Source organism: Tenebrio molitor, chromosome 9 (genome assembly GCF_963966145.1).
Source record: "Tenebrio molitor chromosome 9, icTenMoli1.1, whole genome shotgun sequence".
NCBI classification, from domain to species: domain Eukaryota; kingdom Metazoa; phylum Arthropoda; class Insecta; order Coleoptera; family Tenebrionidae; genus Tenebrio; species Tenebrio molitor.
Genome location: NC_091054.1, coordinates 19,491,661 through 19,509,453, shown reverse-complemented (window position 1 = coordinate 19,509,453; position 17,793 = coordinate 19,491,661). Strand labels below are relative to the sequence as shown.

The 17,793-nt window shown below is 34.2% G+C and overlaps 1 long non-coding RNA gene across 1 annotated transcript; it reads right to left on the bottom strand.

The window, feature by feature from the left end:
- Positions 1 to 12,113: 12,113 nt before the first annotated feature.
- Positions 12,114 to 13,681, bottom strand: LOC138138678 (uncharacterized). Its single transcript, XR_011162070.1, has 3 exons — positions 12,461 to 13,681; positions 12,266 to 12,337; positions 12,114 to 12,213 (listed from the first exon to the last, which is right to left on the bottom strand). It is a non-coding gene; the product is annotated as an uncharacterized lncRNA (long non-coding RNA).
- Between the last annotated feature and the right edge of the window lie 4,112 nt (positions 13,682 to 17,793).

Here is a 17,793-nt window from a genome sequence, read left to right as displayed (position 1 = left end):
TTTGACTTGAAACCGTTTCTTCCGTCGTTCAATTAGACAAAAAGAGAAGGGACGCCGATGGCCAAAAACAGGAAGTCTTCATCACTTCAGTGTACCTCCGTCTCGGCAAACTTTTATTGGCTCGGAAGTAAATAAGAACGTAGTCGATTCGAATTCGAGCAGCTAAAATCGAAATATACAAACACCGAACCGTGCAATTCTCTACGGTTGTTGGCCCTCCGATTCGGGATGAACTCACATAATTATTGAGACGTTACGTTGTTTGTTCTTTCGAGCGAAATCGGGAATTTAAATGAACATTTCCGCACACGTTGCCTTCCAGGCGAACATAACTTCCATTGGCGAAACATTTTCTATCGAATCTTTCACATGGCGAGCGGTGTTGTTCCGAGTTTCAGCTTTGTGCAGAAATTTCGAAACGAGGTTTGCTTGTTTCCGGTTGCGGCCGTTGTTTTTCATTAATTTGCGTTATTAGCGGATATTTTTCATTCCGGTTAATGCAGACTGTCGTTCCCCGTATTAAAATTCATGGTGGACGGTCATTTGGAATTTGTAATTGGGAGTTATGCGGTCGGACACAAAATTGACCGCAGCGATGCCTTTTTGAGGATGACGGATCTCGTCACGACGAATTCACCACGAATTTACTAAACAATCGTCACGTCTGGGGCTGCATCAATTTTTAAATTCCAAAGTGAGACTCGCGACGCAACGAAATTAAATATAGCGGAAGGAGCAACAAGGCAAACCCGGTGGGTCATTCGAGATTTCAAAGCAATCTACAGCGTGTAATGACGACAGCTAAGGGAGAAACTTGTTCCACGTCACTTGCTTGTAAGATTCTTAAAAGAAATCGGAAAGGATCTTTTTAAAAGCTCCGGAACTAGAAAATCGACTTGATTTGCAAATAACGGGAAAAAATCATCAAAGAGCTCTAATTTCATTCAAGGAACGGCATTCAAAAGAGGCCGAAAAAGAGGTGTCGAATAAACAAATGTGTATTCAGTTTTTATCTTATTTTTATTTGCGAGAAATGCGAAGCGAATGTAACGTAATTTCAGTTAGTTTTATTAATTTCATTTGATTCAATTGATTTTATGTAACACGAAATGTGTCTTGTTTTATGGAACTTTACATAAATACAGAAAACACATTATAAATCAAAAAAATATTGCAAAAATTTCAGTTTGGTAGCAATTATTCTAGATTATAAAATAATTATTTTAACTTAATTTGGGCCACGAAATCACATATTGGCTACGTAAAAATATCGAATAGGGGTCGAGTGATGCTTTATTTTAAAACATTTACATTTTTTTTGTGATACTAAAATTTTGGGGTTTTACCTGATAGGTATCGTGCGTTCATTTAAATTTATTCTGAAAATTGGCGTTGAAGAATCGTTTTGTGACCCACCACTCGTGTAAAAACGTAAGATTTAAACAGCTGATCCATGATCCGTAATCCGTATAGTGCGTTCACAATCGACTCTCAACGCCAACTTTAAGGATAAATTTAAATAATTTATTAAAAAAAATACACTGGATTTTTCTAAAGCAATTTTTAAAGCAATTAAAATTCTTTCTGTAACAATAACATAATTTATTTGTTCCGCACTTGTAAACTTCAGTTTTACAAGTCACTGTATTCGCCTTGAAAAAGGCTAGCCTGTAAAATTTTTACTGGCTAGTCAGTAAAATTTTACAACCGTGCTCATATGAGTGTCATGCGTTTCCAAAGCAATAGGTGTAAAGCTCATACGATTTTTTTTTCAAATATTGGAATTTTTAATAGTTTGTAAAACTGTTTATTCGGAATCGTATTGTAATATGCACATTCCTAATCTTATACGAGGACGGAAAGTTAACCATTCCTTTTTATCTTTACTTCCCTCTCTTGGTCAGTAATAGGCCACTTTCCGCCCTATTATAAGGTTTTTCCAGTGGCGTACTTACTGAAAGTCGAAAAACAGTAGAAATTAAACTGCATCAAATTAATTGTTTATTTGCTAAAAATGTAATGATTCCGAAATAAAATAGTACACAAACCTCGGTGGGAATGTGTTTCATTCCTGTCTCGAGCATTAGTTCACCTCGGCTACGCCTTGGTAAACTATCTTAGCTCTCGACAGGAATGAAACACTTCCCACCTCGGTATGTAATCTACTATTACAAGTGTGGAACAAATAAAATATTTAACAATACACGCAAGGTAACGGGTTTTACGCTCTCCAGTCAGATCCTTCTGTCGCCAGTAAAAACCCTTTTACCATGCTAGTAATGTTAAATACTATTTAATTATTGTTCAAGATATAAACCTTGCCTCCCTAGAATTATACTTTACACAAATGCGTTTATAACATTTTGTAGTACTTCGGAAGTCGTAAGAACACAAAAGAAAATGACGAAAACCGTGAAGAAAATGATTTTCAGCAAGATGTAGCTTTTCCACAGCATATTTAAATTTTTTCGATTATTTCTTATTGGGATTTATAAAGAGTGTGTGTTAAGTCACACAGCAACATATGGTTAAATCATAATAAATGAGTATCGTAGATAATTACCGACAATGTTATAATATTAGAAACGCATTTGAGCAAAGATTTTATTTTATGGAAGTAAATGGTTTACATTTTGAAGATGTAATACGGTAATTTTAAATAAACAGTACTAAAATTACACAGTGGCGTAAATAAGGGGGGTCCAGAGAGTCAACTTAGCTGTTTCAAAATTTAGCGAGATGTCAGAAATTCGAAATTGTTTAGGTATTGTCGGTCAAGCCCACAATTTCTTTTCATATCCAAAGTCGAGATGTGTTAAATAGAACTTTGGCAGAAGCAGAGATACCCCTAAAGTCAAGACACTAAAAAAATGTGTGCTAAACGACGGCCACGGTACTCGGTTGGACTCTCGGGGGACGCCCACCCTTATATACAAGTGGGTAGGGGGGTTGCCAATCCCCAAGAGGTCCAGAGAGAGAGGAACAAAAAAAATAGACGGTATTGAACACTGCTAATAAAGCGATATCTCTTGTTAATAGCATTATGTAAGGTAAATTCATTATAGATTTATTTGTTACTGCCAGACTTTTCGCTCTTGGGCATCCACTGAGCAAACATTTACAAAAGACAGATATAGATTTAAAAGAAGTCAGATCATTGCCAGAAAGCACGACTTCCGAAATGCAGAAATTGAGGAATATAGCAGAGAATGAGTTTAAGACAATATTTCAACACGCAACTCTATCAGCGAACGAAGTTTCAGCTTTATTGTAATTCCCAAACTCACCGCTTATCAAAGGCACAGATCCGATCCAACAAACCGAAATACTCCAAAAGATTTTTACAGAGTTACTGTATTTATTCCATATGTTGAACGCTTCCTAAGCGAATCGGAAAAAGCTTTATAAATCATAAAGAAGTCTTAGCAGAGTTCCCGTCATTATTTCCAAATAAGGAAGGCTCCACGCCCGAAGAACAAAAAGAGTTGGACAAAGAGTCACAAAAGAATTTTCAGTATTTACTCAACTTTTGTTCTGAAGACTTCAACGACAATTCAGAAATAATTATCACTGAGAGAAAACTTTGGGTTCGGCAAATTGCTCAAAGAGAAAACTGTCCCAACTAATGCCATCATGGGCGCACTAGCAATTGCGATCCTTGCGACGCTTTCTGGTCCGATTGCTTGGGAAGAACAATCATTTTCAGCGTCGAATAAATCAAAACGTACGTTCCGAACACAATGTCGGAGGTAGTAATTGCGTTTAAAATTTTTGCGATCTTTCTACTGATTAGGGAAGATTGAATTGTTTGGCCGCATTATCTATGTAAATTCCCTATTCATTTTTGCCTAGTTTATTAAAAACCTCGAAAGCTAGAATTTGTTCCTTGAGACTTTTTTTTTGTCTTTTTTCAACATGACGAGTATAAACAATAAATATGTGTTCCTTCAAGTCGTGTGATAATTTCATATCCACTGTAATTAATAGCAACCTAGGTACGGTCGGTGGACAAATAAAACTGGGACACTTAAAATTTAATCTATGTAAGTCAGACCATTGAATTGTCAATATATTTGTCAGTGTCTATATAACATGTCATACCAAAGTTAACCTATTTGTGATAAAGCCGTAATTAAACGATGCAAATTTGTAAATTTTGACTTATGTGATTGTCATTTTTGTCCCAGTTTTATTTGTCCATCGACTGGACATTGAAAACCAAATTTTTGTACCTAATACCAATGTAGTCATGTTCACATAAATCTGGGACAACTTCCTTTTGGATTTTAAATGTGACTTCAAGCACACAAATTGTCCCAGATTTATCTGAACATGAACGCCCCCACAATTGAGACAAACTATACCTCATTGCTGGTAAACAGCCAACAAACATCTGTTGAGAATTTTTCTTAAGTCCTTAAAAGATACCATAAATAACCCATGTCAACCTCTTTTGTGAAATCATAGCTAAATTTTGCACTTTAACATCAAATTCCATTTATTTCAAAAACCGGTGATGTTTTCATGATTTCAATGACACCAAATTTTTCCTAAATGTTTGAAAGGAATCTCAGTGAAAAATTATGTAAATTATTGTCTTGCGGTTATTGAATTAAAATGAAATATTTACCTGTTTCATTAAACAAACTTTACAGAGTCAAAAGTTGGGTTATATTCAATAAAGGTCAGTTCACACATATTTGTCAGTTAAATGTCAGTTGTGGCCAAGATTCCGTGTCCGGAATGAATCCGGAATAGTACTATTGGGAGCACGGAATTTCGGGCAGACTTGAAATTTGACTGATATAAACTGTGAAATAGGCTTTAGGTGCTAAGGTATTAATAACCTCATTTTAATATCAACTATTGTCTTATATCATTTTGCAAATTGCATTCATCAATTTTGAAAAGCTGCAAGTGCTTAGATGTGATTGTCTGAGAACTAAACCGTCTTTTTTATTAAACTGGGGAAATCAATAACTAAAATGTAAAATAATTGTGCATAATTGCGACAGTTTATTTTTTGAAGTTCCGTCAAAATTAATTATTATGACATTTATGACAATAAAGCTTAGACTACACTGGGTTTTTTTAAATGACATGTAAATTGCTGCCCGAAATTCCATGCTCGCCATAGTACCTATTAAAAAATATATCCTTAAACTGAAAACAACCTAACCTAACACAAAAAGTGTCAATTTCCTTTAGGGAATTTAGTTATCACCGAAATACTGTCAACAAAAACACTAGATGGTCATAGCCAACTCGGTCCCAAAAAGTTCGTGAATGCCTAATAAGTTAAATTTTCTTGACCGCAGTTCGAGATAAGATTAGAGACGACCAGGTAAGTTAAAATTCCTTGACCGCAATTCAGATGTCGGATTATTGGTCTTCTGACCGCTGACCGCAGTTCGGGTGCACTGAGAAAAGGTCTTTTGTGTTCAGTTTGTAAGTGAAATTGTGAAAATGGTGAACTTCACTTTAAAACTTTGGGTAATGTGGTTGAAGCGCGAAATTTAGTTTTCCAACTGACGACCAAGGTTGTTCAAGAAATGACCGCGTTTTGGAAATTGAATCTACGGGGTGATCAAGAAGGACTGTTTAAGTTGGTAACACTGGATCGTATTTTAAATCGTATAACAGGAGTAACTTCCTGTTGTTGGTGGCTTGTCGTTGTTAATGATATAGCTACTATCCATTTACTAAACTTCCGCACTGTCAAAGTGTTTGCAAGTTGCCGCACTGCCGTTCTGAGACCAGTAATTTTTACTTTAACGTTGGCCCAAAAATTTGAAATTTCAAATTTGAAGTTAAGTTGAATAAATTCGCTTTTTTTCATTCAAAGTATTACTTACGAACAAGAAGAAGATATGAAATGTAAAAGAATACTGTTAACGGCCAGAGAGAAGCAGGGTATTGTTAATTATTGTTTAGAAAGAAGAGAATTAACTCCATTAACATAACCATACTTTTCTTGTTGACGTTTTTATAACTAGATTTTGTGTACAGGCAACTGAAAATGTATCTCACTATAGGTACACTCCAAAAAAAAATTCAAAAATTTGACACTGACAGTGCGGGAGTTTAATAAACGGATAATACATATATCAGATATTTGTAAAATAAACCAACAAAACATATCCAGTTGCAGTGTTATAAATAACCGAATTAAAAAAATTTCTTAATTGTACTGCCAACTTAAACAGTCCTTCTTGATCACCCGGTAAAATTCTGTAAGTCAAAATTGATAATGATTGACATAAATTCTTTCTTTGCGAACTTGACAAACCAATGACTTGTACTAATGTGGGAAACAGAGTTGCTAGACCAAATGGTGTTGTAGTTTGTACAAAGTGTCATTGAAGATTCTGGAGTCTGCTAATTTGTAGATTACATTCCTACCATGTCCATGTCCTACCGTGTCCAAGTTTTTTGTCGATGACTTAATCGGAAAATAAATGAGAAGCCAAACATTTTGAGTCGTTTTACACGTATTGCTGTATTTTCAATTAAAATATGGGGAGGAATAGCCGGTGATCGTCTGTCTAATGGCGCCGAGTATTTAGATTTTCTTCGAAACATGTTGAATAACCTTTTCCAATAACCTTTCCCCACCATGGTGAAAAACCAACGATGTTAGTGCGAATATAAGCTTTTTTAACACGAAGAGTGTAAGCGTGCATCACCAATTAAGTATTTATCACAGCTCTTTCATCATGTCAGATAAATAAACTTATTACTACGCAAATGGTGTTGACAGCACGTAAGTTTTTTCTAGATTAAAATTTTTATTGTTCTTTATTGGTGTATTTTGCTCGAGTAACTTCTTCGTGCGTCATTATTCATTACTCGTTATGAATGAACATGTAAACACATTAGCAGTTTTCTGGTTCAAATTTAGTTCTCGGAACAAATGGAAAACAATGATGTTGCGTATTTTGACGAGATCAGTTTCTACGTCGACTTTCATAACACCCTGTATAAGCAACACAGAGTGTTACATACGTACATACAATGAGCGGCAAAAGTATGGAATAAATTCCTTAAAAATTAAAAAAAATTTTTTTCAAAAAAATCTTTGGACAGGTCAATTTTAGTTTATAAAAATACATGTTTTAGTACCAAAGAAAATTCCAAGCAGTCGTTTTCGAGTTATGACGTCATCAATACTTTTTTTAAATGGAAACGCCCTATTTTTTTTCTTGATTCTGATAGCCCTTTTAATTGTCTAAATGACAGAATAAAAATTTTGTTATCTTACATAAGGAAATTTTTGAGAAAAAAAATAATAAAATTGGAAAAAATAAATTTTATAACGATCAAAAACAAGTCAAAAAATCAAGTAGGTAAATCAAACAGTCAAATGTTACTGTTAATTTCATTCGTATGTGTTATTTGTTTTACAAAACGTTTTCGAAAATGACTCATTTAACAGAAACACAACGTATAGAAATTTTAATTTTGATTGGGTGCTGGGATAAAACTAAAACGGGGGGAATTTCTTCATAAACTTGCTTATTGTCAACAAGCTGGGGGATGGCAATTCAAACATTTAATTCCATAATTTTAAGTACTTACTAACACAGTTTTTGACTTTTGCATGTTATCGGTCAATGCTGCTTTAAATAAAGGGCGCTGGCGGCAAATTTGTCACTTCACAAAGATCTTCATGAAGAAACTCGTTATGGTGTAATACCTACAACTATTGCGGTTTCATTAAGGCACGCAACATTTTTTGGTAATGACCGGCAACATTACTAAAAAATTGTTGCCTTGGTGTAAGGCCGCCTTTAGAGGAACACTTATTCCCTTTTCATTATTTTTTTAGTTTTGGAGCATGTGCTTGTCATGTGACAATCCAGGAAAAGCACACCTTTGGAAGCTTTACTCCTCAACATGAAACTTACAACTATGAATATTTGAGTAGGAAGTGCTTTTGTTTGTTTGTTTTGTTTTTGCTTTTAAATATGTAGTAATAATAGATTTACGTTTCGCTGCATAGCTTTTCGGTGTAGCCGACGTATTACTGTTAAAATAGCAAACCATCAAATTAACGAATCAAATATCACACCTGCTTCCAATTTGGAGAGCCACATTTACCTACTTTCATTTTGTTGGCACAGGTCCTCGAAAATTAAAATTAGAAATGCAGATTTTTCGCAGCACATAGTGCTACCGCAATTTTCCAGTAAAAAATTATTCTTGAGGAAGTTTAACGGCATATTCATCAAAACTTGCTCTCGAAGCGAACTAAAATCTTTACCAAACTTTTCAGTTTCTCGATCATTAGGGGGCGCTTAAATCTTAGTTCCATATCAGAAGTGACAATTGCTGTTCGTACTATGTATTAAATTTTAGTAAAATAAAAATATATTTTATTAGAATGCTAAACATTCTTCACATGTATGATTCCATTAAATTCCACTTCTATCGCTTAATAATTATGTACTTAATATTTGTGACATGTAAAGTGTACAAAAAATAACGGCTGTTTTTTGAAATTTGGCGTCGAAGTAAGCGTTGAACTGTCGTTTGTGAACGCACTATACAGGTCACGGATCACGGATCAGCTGTTTAAATCTTACGCTTTTACACGAGTGGTGCGATCTCAATCGACTCTCCAACGCCTACTTCGACGCCAAATTAAAAAAAAAAAACACCCTTTATTAGTTGAACGGTTTTTTATTTATAACAATAAACCTTCAATATTTTTCAAAATTGTCCAAACATCGTCGAAGTGATTTTATCAGAATATAGTACTTACAACAAAATTAAGACTAATTAAGATTTAATCTTTTAATCTTAAAGAAATTATATTTGAATCTCTGTCATCTTGAAAATAAAAATAAACCGGTTTTATTTAATAGGACAAAATATATCTGATCCTGTAGTTACTGATGAATTATCTGCGGTATAAGTATAAATTGTTGTCTGGACTAACGATTAAATCCTAATTGAAATTTTCAATGTTTTTGTAAACATGTCCAGGTGTTCGTATATTCAGGAAGTATGTACAAACTATTTCATTGTTTAAATTATCAAAAATCTGTCTGGATGAGTATTGAGTACCAATTAACAATTCTCATGTATGTACTTAACGCTAGATAAATGTTTTCATATTGGTTCTCATAACGACGGAGCTAAATTTAACTTTACATTAAATGAATAGCTGCAGCCAATTATTTATTAGTGATATAAGTTACACGTGACTAATAACAAATGAAGAATGGAATTTTTATATATTTTTAGCGACTATTCATTTCATTTTTAATTAATTAATTCATTTAATTAACTATAAGTTCGTCATTTATTGTCCTCTATGTAGAAACAGAATAAATAAAAAATGTTTAGCAACGAATGGTCACTTGTTGAGAGTAATATTCTTGAAATTAAATTGCTGCCTTTCTTACTTTCTTCGATGAAGAATTCGCTTCTGAATTGTAAAAAATTGAAAGAATTTGCATTTTCACATAAGGTAATTAAGAACCGGTCCAGAGATATATTGAGTTTGGTAAAGAATTTTATGTATACCTGGTGCTGGACAACTCAGAAATAAGAAATGCAAAGGACCTTGACAACAATAACGTGTTTAACGATAACAATAGTGGTCAATGTTCAAATACAACATCCACTTTAAAGAAAGACAATTTACGTCATTTTAGAATTAATACAATTGTTTAGTTAATTGTGATAGTAATGATTAGTTGTCATTTAAAAAAACAACAAAAGGATTTTTTTAATTAAGTACATTATGTATCTAACTATGGATTGAACAATTAAAATTTATATTATTGTAAAAAAGCTTTTTTCTATAATTGATTCAAAAAATTGAAATTCACGCATAGTTATCTGTGCCTGAAGTGGGTCATTTTCTGACGCGTATTTTTTTTTGCATTGTTAGTAAGATCGAAACCATAGAAACCATACAAAACAGTGTGTGAAATGCAATTTCACGCATACGACTATTTCTGTTTTTCATTTCACGCACCTAGCAACATGGTCACTGCATTGAAACTTCAGAGTTCCTTCAAAAATTTGAATTTTTAATTTCAATTTTTTGAATCAATTATAGAAAAAATATTGTTTATATTTCGTGCGCGAAGATGTTTTCGTGCATTCAAAGACTTATATGCCTCGACCTTCGTCTCGGCGTAAAAGACCTTTTCATGCACAAAAAACACTGTCTTCGCGCACTTAATATAAAAATAACTATTTATATTAATATATTTTTTAATACGTCCAATTCAGAAAATCCAAATATTTTATTGAATTATGTATGTATGAATAAAGTTGCTTGGCAATAACCACGAGACCCGTTAGGGTCGAGTGGTTTCGCCTAAAGCAACAAACTTTGAGTCTAATAAAATCAAAATTTTCGGAAAAAAAATGGGAATTTGAGTTATATTTGTTTAAACAAATTCCCGAATGAACAATTCAAACAAACATTCGGAACAACATCACAAAACGGATTAAAGGTTAGTTTATATTCATCGTGGCACTTTTCCTGCAACAATTTACCTGTTGTATTCCAAATTGTTTTCACACTGTAGTCAATATGACTGCTGGAGTCGTTTTTAAAATGATTTTTTGAATCCATTTCGGAGAACGTCAAAATAATTTTCTGACATTTTGTTCATTAATTTGTGTTACCAACAAAAACAAAAGCCTTGTCAACGTTGTTTTTCTCCGGCAGGGAGATTTTTGTCGGCGGAAGACGTATTTTCTGACCATGACTAGATTTTTTCGCGATATTCGGCACACTATTGGTCAATATCAGCTGAGGGAATTTGTCTGTTATAAAATCGGAAGGTGTTGCTCTGTTGTCGATAAATTCTTATGTCGGTAAAAAACGACGAACGTGCTTCAGAAAAAGTTAAACTTAATTTTAAGGTAACGCCATGAACAGAAAGATTTTTTTTCGAAGGTAAAATAACAAGACCTAATTTTTTTTATCGGATACATTTTTGAATTTCACGAAAACTTTTTGGTTTGACAATTTTACGAGTTACATTTGGACATTTGAATTCCGATGAGGTCCAAGAGCTTTAGCTCGAGAGTTTAACCCTTGAATAAAAATGCCCAAATATCAACAAGTAAAATTGTCTAAAGCAAAAATATTTAAGTGACTATTCCATTCACCTGTCATTTGTTAAAAATGGACCAATAAAAACACAATTTTACACATTTGTTACCATGGTTTCAAAAAATTGGACCGAATATTCCCACTCGTGGAAATTGTATCGGTAATACCACTAGTGATCCCAGCGATAATTTTTAACAAATGAATGCAGCCTTGAAAATTGCTTCCAAATGGACTCACGTGTCTTTTTTGTGTTGTTGGAAAGATTTTCTTCGATTTCTGCGTTAATTTCTTCTTCCGATTTGCTGCCAAATTGCCAAAGTTGGTTCATGGAATAGTCCTCCGAATACAACTCGTAGTCCAAATTATGTAGACTATTTTTTAAACTGGTATCACTCATTCAATTGTGCTTGGGAATCTCACTCGTGCTGACGCACTCGCGGATTCATTCCCAAGCACAATTGATAATTCGTGAGCAGTTTGAAAAATAATTTAACTTAATTTGGACTACTCGTGGTATTATAAATGAAAATTGGGAAATTTATCGATTGTAATTACACGAGAGGTCTTTTTTGTCCGGATAAAATTGATTTTTTTACGATAATTTGGTTGCTTAATTGACGACACAAACCATCTACAATAAAAGAACGAGTCCGAAGGACGAGTTTTTTTTATCTGGTGGTTTGTGGAGTCAATTTACCAAAAAGAAACCAAATCAGCGTTTAAAAAATGAAATTTTATCCTGGACGAAAAAAACCTCGAGCGTAATTATCGGGTGTTCTTTTAATATTCTGATAGCATCACCTATGGAAATCTGTTGTTTTGAAAAACGGATGTCGCAACGTTAAAATACGACATAACCTCACTATAAAATAACAGCATGACACGAATTATAATAAAAATTAACACAATTACAATTCACGCACAAATTAATCAATTTATTAAATGAGGTGCTGGAAATGTCTACCTTCTTCTTCGCTACACTTTAATGTTCGCATTTTTAATGCATTTATTACATTTTCCTCTAATGTTTCCATCCTATTGAAAGTATCCTTCCTGCAGTTCATCAGCATGCAGTTCCTCAAAAAATGGTTCCAAAATTTTCTGTCGATACTTTGCTGCATTTATATTGCCTAAAACCAGCAATTAATTTAAAAAAATTGATTTTGAAATCATGAAAATTACCTTCAATTACCACTGTCATACAGTAAGGATACAACTGTACATCTTTTCGTAACAATTTGTGGCACGTTCCTACTTTGTACTTTCCTACACAAGGTTCAGTTTGTTGCGATAACTGACGTATTGAAGTGTGGGGCGCATTTTGCATTATTTCCCTTGCAGTTTCAATACCTGCAGCAGTGCCTTTTAGCGGCCGACCTGTGGTTTTTCTTTGGTAAACGCCTCCAGTTTCACGAAACAACTTTACACACCGGCTCAGGTTATCCGTCAACAATAACATTGGGAAATTCGGCGATAAACTCTTCTAAGCAGTTTTGTACGGAGTAGATCCATGAACCATTCACTTTCAAACCATTGCGATTGCGAAAATAACTTTCAATCAAAAACGTTTTCTGCTCTAACGTGAACACCAGCAAAAAATAAACGTCTCAGGTGCCCAATTCTTGAATCGATGGAATTAATTCTCATTGGAAAAATAGACAAAGTTTCTCATGAGAAATGCAAAAGTGTATTCTGGACTTATGTCAGACGGACTGTTCCACTAGTAATCCGGAGAATTATTTCACCTAGTGTTTATCATGGGAAAATAATTTTCTCGCGAGAAATTCGACTGTCAAATGTGACACTTTTGTTAATACATAATTGTGTTTGTAAAAGAAAAAAATTGGGATGGAGCCGAGTCGAAGACCCGGCCTAGTAACTTACCCGACATCAATTTAAACCAATCTGAATTGACCCGAGATACCTACCTACCTTGTTCGTGTTAACCCACATAAGTCGTCTTCTAATTCTCGCAAATAGTAAATATCATTTCCAACACAAAAACACATGCCCTTTCAACTGGTAATGTCAAATTTCCATGTCACCTCATTATTTTTTCGAGCAACCCCCACCCTCTTCCACCCCTCGTAGTCGGATTGACACCAAACTCTATTCGGTGGTCACTATTATAGAGTTATTTCCAATTTATTTTCCAATGGCAAGATCCGAGATTTTTTTGTTAAAAGTTTCAGCAGTTATCGCTGTCGATCTATGAAGACGTAAATTACTTCATAAGTCCGCCATATTGGAAAAATCCGCAAATGGTAAACATCGTTTCCGACATAAAAATACATGCCCTTTCAAACGGTAAAGTCAAATTTCCATGTTTCTTATAATTTTTTCGACCTACCCCCACCCTCTTCCACCCCCCGTGGTCCGATTGACACCAAAAGCTTTTCAACTCGAGAGACCATGGGTAAGTTTGTGTTGGTCAAATTTGAAAGCAATCGGTCAAAGCGTTTTTGAGTAATCGTGGGAGAACGAAAAGTGGGACAGACAGACGCACAGACAGACGCACAGACAGACGCACAGACAGACGCACGGACAGACATCATTCTAAAAACTTCATAAACGTGTTCAGAGGACCTCAAAACGTAAAGATCTGATGAAATTAGCAATTCGAAATTTTGGACCGATCACAATAAATTACCTACCTTTGGTCGGGTAAGTTAAAAATGGAAGAATTCATTGCAATCCAAATAATGGTTGCCCAAGCACAAAGACTTTATCCGAAATTAGTCCCGTTTGATCCAAATTGTCAACATATTGCATTTTTAAATTCTCATGTGAAATCATTTTCCAAACAGTTCAAGAATACAGATATGAGACATTTTAAATTCCACGGGAATTCATTTATGGGAAAATATTCTCAAACGAATATTTTCCAGTGATTTCAAGAATTGGGCCCCTGAAGGAAAATGTCAAAATGTGACAGTTCTACTCTAATTTTACTAACCGGAAGTTCAAACGACGACGTGCCTTAACAAAAACAAAATATGTATTTCCATTGGTAATACTACCAGAATATTAAATGAACACCCGACAGATGAAATAATTTAATGAATAATTATTCATAACTAATTAGTTATTTGTATCACAAGGCCAGAAACTACACGTTTGCGAGCATCAGTACGGTTTGCAGTACGAGTCGATAGACGACTATTGCAAGTACGAATGCTCGCAAAATAAATACATAGTTTCTAGACGTGTGATACACAAAAATTTTTGTGCCGACTTCTGCGGATTTTTCTTAAATGAATGTTAAAGCACATGTTTTAGTAATTGGTATTAGGGACTTTTTTTGTGTTGGGCAGCACTTAAATTTAAACATTTAAATTTTAAAATCAACATCGCTCTTGTTTCCTGAAATTTATTAAATTTAATTAATTGCTTTTGTTTTTGATATTCTCCTGAAACATTTGGTGTAATGTATATTGGATACACCAGCCCATATTCAAGAAGTGGCTCAAAACGTAATTTTAATTAATTAATTTTAGTTAAATATTTTTCTTTGTAGTTTGTATGTTATTATAAATAGAAAAACATTTTTAACGAGCCATCCAGGAGCCATCCAGGAGAAGAACGCGCCAAATCATGGAACTTTTCTCTATAACATTTTTACGAAAAAGCAATACAAATTGATTTAAAATTTGGAATAAATTAACCATCAAAGTGTATACCCGCCTATGGGTAAGAGCGAAAATTTTCTGTTGTGATAGAAACAGAGCTTTGTTAAAAACTTCCATTGTTATAGCAAAAAATAAATAATCAAAATTTAGATTCTCATGGTTACAAAAAATAGAATAGTTAATCAGACAAAACGATTGGTAAAAATTGTGGGGCAAAAAATCTTGGAATGCTTTTACGAATTTTACAAAATGTTATAGAGAAAAGTTTCATAAATTGGCGAGTTATTTCACTGGTTAAACACACGTATTTCAGAAACACCCTGTATTTGCTTGAATTTGAACTTTTTGTTAATTTAAAACGCTTTAAAACGTTCACCACAACTGTGTATGTGTTTTTAGTTTCTTTTAAAATACTTACTTCAACATTCGTTTAGAATTTAAAAAAGTAGGTATAATAAGTATTTTATGAAAGTAAAAATATGTTGTATGCCATGTTAAGAAGACACAAAAACGATTGAAAAACAAAAACCAATTCTTCCTAATAGATAAATCGCTTAATGTTTATTAAAGTTTTAGATGTTTCATTGTCATAATTTACTTATTTATTGTCATAATCGATTTCTTCATTGTCAGCAGCTACTTAAATGAAATTAGACAACCCAACATAAATAACCTCATCTCATCAGTCAAACAGTCGTCATATCATATAATCTTCAACATTATAAGCGGGAAATTTAAATTCTAAAAATGACTGGTCAAATACGTCAAGTCATTGACAATTATTGACCGGTCAAATGGGTCATTGACTAAGTCAATTACCGGACCTCACAACACTACATAATATGCGTCATTATTAAACTGTTTTCGGTATAATAATGAGCCTATTTGTAACTTAAAGTAGATAAACATATTTTATCCAGATGCAAAGTTAGGGCTAACATTATATGATGTCAAAGTGACAATGGGTTTTTTTCTATGTGAATTAAATTACCATCATATAGTTGAATTTTTTTAATAAACAATTGTCAAAACGTTGTCTTGTTGGTATGGCCAAACTGTGATTTTCATGATAATACAATTGGTCACATTGAGTGTCAACATTTTTTTATGTAACTGAGCCTGCGCCCTAACGAGCGAGAGTTTATTTCAAATTCGAAAAGGTTTCTCCTGATTTCTCATTAAATTTGTTTTGAAAATGAATTCACGGAAGAAAGGTACGAGAAGTGAAGTGAACATAACCTTAACCATGATTTGGTGTCAAATTGTTATACAGCTGGTCCATATGTCCAAATTTTAGGGTGGTACAGTATGGTTTTTTACTTCATTTTGACACTGACAATTGTTTATTAAAAAAATTTCACTATAAGTAATACAACGAGTGGGTACGAAATTGCCGGAAATTTTAGATCTCAGATACGAGTATTTGTTTCGGCGACAATTTTCACGAGTGAGCAAAGAGAACAAGTGAAAATTGTCTTAAGAAACAAATACGAATAGCTGAGAAGAAAATTTCCGGCAATTTCGTATCCACGAGTTTGTATTCGGCATGACAATTCACTGAGCGAAGATTGAAAAATTCTATAAAATAAATACTTTGATAGTAGTTTGTAATTTAAAAAAGGTTGTTATAGCAATTCGTCAATAAATAGTGAAAATTTCCGCGGCAATTTCGTAAATCTGATTGGTCGAGAGAATGCGAGTTGAATTGTCAGTTATAAAAAATAAGGGCGTGTTATTTCTGGCAAGATTTATTCCCGAATACAAACTTTAACGTTGATTATTTATTTATAATACCTACACTTATTAAGGTAGCTCGGTGGCCGCATGGCTGTCGGAGACAGTGCTCCGAGGTCGCGGTCCCGGCGCTAGTGGGTTCGAATCCCACCGAAGGGGGAGGATTTTTTCGAAGGAAGGAAACTCCGCCGGGCCATGGATGAATGTGTATGTCTAGTAGGGGCTGACGGTAGGGTGGTGGAAGGAAGAGTGACACTCTCCCGACACCACCGCGAGGTCAGCAGGGTTCAAATCCCAGGCCGGATGGCCTCCCATGGATGTTGTGTGTTGTGATATTCGTGTTGTGTCGTCCAGAAAAAGGAGAGGAGAGAGGGTGGGCGTAGGTAGCCGGGGAAAGTACCCCGGAGCCCCGCCGCACCACAAAGGAAAAAGAAACCAAAGCCGACCGTAAAAGGTACCTGATAGGCCTGTTAGGTGAAAGGGGAAAGGCAAAAAAAAAAACAAAAAAAAAAAAACCTACACTTATTAAAAACACAATTATTAAAAACAATTTGAGAATCTGACAGGAGTAGCATGCAATTTTAATCACTTTTGACAGATGACAGAGTAGTAAGACGTTTTTATCGCGATAAACATTTTTGATTCGATGAAAGCAAGCGCTCTGATTGGCTGAACACGAACGTTTGATGTACGTGGGAATTAATCAATAAAAAATAATAAAACATTAAAAATTGCCCTAATACTAGTGTGGAAGAATTGATAAAATGTAACTTAACTTTTACTGCTTGAGCAACCTAAGTTTTAAGTTGGCAATAAAAAAATGTATTTGAAATTGGCAAGACTGAATTGTACAATTGCGGCCACGAAATTTTGGCCGTCACTTTCATATCAATTAAAAAGAAATGGATGTAGTTCATACTTTATTGTCATTATGATTTTTGGAATTGACATCCAAAAATTTGTCAAAGTCATACTTCATTCAAATAGTTGCGAACATGCTACCAAGACCCTATTTCAATAAAGCGCAGATACTATTCCTGTTCCAAGATTGCCCGAAATTAGGAAGGGCGTTTCCTTGTAAGTTAGTCAGCATCAAAACAACAAGTCTTCTAATAGGTAGAATAGCAGAAAATGAGGTTACGAATACTTAAGGGTCACTTTACATCTCAACTCAACTCAACTTATTGACAAAATGACGGTGGTCATTTAGAGCAGCACCTTTAAATGAAATGCCTTTTCCTTCCTCTAACTTGTTTGTTTTTAAAAACTCCTTATTTTTCGACAAACCGTTGCTTCGCATCACACAAGCTAATTTTCGGCGATTTATCAAATGCACGTCACTTCCGG